This window comes from Pinus tabuliformis, chromosome 4_2 (genome assembly GCF_031772625.1).
Source record: "Pinus tabuliformis cultivar Carrire ecotype Pingquan chromosome 4_2, CPIR1, whole genome shotgun sequence".
Lineage (NCBI taxonomy): Eukaryota > Viridiplantae > Streptophyta > Pinopsida > Pinales > Pinaceae > Pinus > Pinus tabuliformis.
The window spans coordinates 775,823,567-775,825,667 of record NC_142304.1 but is presented as its reverse complement, the minus strand read 5'-3'; the positions used below and the strand labels follow the sequence as shown (position 1 = coordinate 775,825,667).

Here is a 2,101-nt window from a genome sequence, read left to right as displayed (position 1 = left end):
CCCTGGATTTGGAAGCTATCACTTGGTAGGTTTCCATACCAAGGCTCAATTCGATCAAGTCCATAGCGTCTACCAATTCCACCATATCCCCTTCTCGAAGAACAAGATCATACCTTGATCTAATCTTATTATGTAATATCCATCAACATTATTCATTGGATATTTGCTCAATATTGGGTGGGAGAAATATCCTCCCCTACTCCCCTTCTCTCCCCTTCTCTATCTCTACCCCAATCGAATATGACTGGGAATCATTATATTATTTATCCATTTGAAATGCAATGTTATTATCCTCCCCTAGTCGATTTGGAAGAGTGAGTAAAACGATCGATATCAATTGACCCTTACTTCTCCTTTCTTTCCCTTGAAAGAATCTACATTCAAACAATGTTCCGTTGTAATCGTAATCTGGATTGCGTCATTGAATCTGATTCGCGCTATAATCGTTAGGATTCCAAAGGAATCTATGGATCTCACCCCAATGAAATGGGGAGTGATATTCCATCGAGCCTGCTTAGCTCAGAGGTTAGAGCATCGCACTTGTAATGCGATGGTCATCGGTTCGATCCCGATAGCTGGCTCTTTTCCGTTCCTCTCATTTCCATAATCCACAAAGTTTTGTTAGGATCAAGATGGAGAATACTCTTATGATCGTTCGTCGGGTCCGTCATGCCATGATCATTTACTCCCAACTAGGAACGGGATGAATGAAATGATTGGAGCTATTAGGATCAATAACAAATTGGAGAAAGATCTTCGTTTTCCATATAAAAGAATTCCAGTAGTACTCATACGGGTTATACTATTCTTTCTTCTTTCTAGCACTATTTGTTAATTGAATAAGGAGTTTCTATGTCCTGTTATCAGGGACCTCATTTAAAAATAATACGTCGTCTGAAAACTTTACCAGGTCTCACTAGTAAAAGACCCAAAAACAGAAAGGATTATATGAACCAGTCTTCTTCCAGGAAAATATCTCAATATCGTATCCGACTAGAAGAAAAACAGAAATTGCGTTTTCATTACGGACTAACGGAGCGACAATTGCTGAAATATGTTCGTATTGCTAGAAGAGCCAAAGGCTCAACGGGTCAGGTCCTATTGCAATTACTTGAAATGCGTTTGGATAATATTCTTTTTCGATTGGGTATGGCTCCCACCATTCCCGGAGCTAGACAATTAGTGAATCATGGACATATCCGGGTCAATGACCATATGGTAGATATACCAGGTTACCCTTGCAAACCTCAAGATGTGATTACTATAAGAGATCAACAAAGATTGAGAGCTATCATTAAGAAGAATATAGATCTGTTCCAGAGGGATAAATTGCCAAATCATTTGACTTTTCATTCCTTACAATATAAAGGATTCATCAATCAAATAATAGATAGTAAATGGATCAATTTGAAGATTAATGAATTGTTGGTCGTAGAGTATTATTCCCGTCAAGCTTGAATTGAGAATGAAATGAAAGAGAGGGGTGGGTTGGTTGCTGGGCATCTGGAAATTATGTTCTTCTCCCTTCTTTTTCCCTTCCCCGAAGGAGACATTTTATAATCCTTACGTACGTTACTTGTTATCCGCGATACTTTTTTTTTATTGCTTCTTAAAATAGTCTTTACTTTTCCCATACCACGAACCGATGTTCGTTCTATTTTCTCTATTACAAATAGAGGTAGATTGATCCTGGAATTAGGAAATAGTCCTATTGGGATTCAATAGATTGGAAAAACAATGGATGAGAAGAAACTAGATAGTAGGGCGAAGATACGGAAAGAGAGGGATTCGAACCCTCGGTAAGCAAAAGCCTACATAGCAGTTCCAATGCTACGCCTTGAACCGCTCGGCCATCTTTGCTATGAGATCTCTTGGTTCTAATTAATAAAATGATTCAATAGCAACTTCCTTACGAAACGAATTCTTTTTGTTCAGGTACGAATAGTTCAATCTTTCAGAAATAAATAGATAATAAATAAGGTAATGATTCAATCCCCCCCAGAAAGACGAAAGGACATTTTTTACAACTTCCTCTTATTTTAGGAAATCCTCAATCATCCCGATTAATCCGACATATTCGGATCGCCTAATCAAGAATTTA

At 38.0% G+C, this 2,101-nt stretch overlaps 1 non-coding gene across 1 annotated transcript; it reads left to right on the top strand.

Moving 5' to 3' along the window:
• Positions 1 to 508: 508 nt before the first annotated feature.
• Positions 509 to 581, top strand: TRNAT-UGU (transfer RNA threonine (anticodon UGU)). Its single transcript has one exon. It is a non-coding gene; the product is annotated as a tRNA-Thr (tRNA).
• The last annotated feature ends 1,520 nt before the right edge of the window (positions 582 to 2,101 follow it).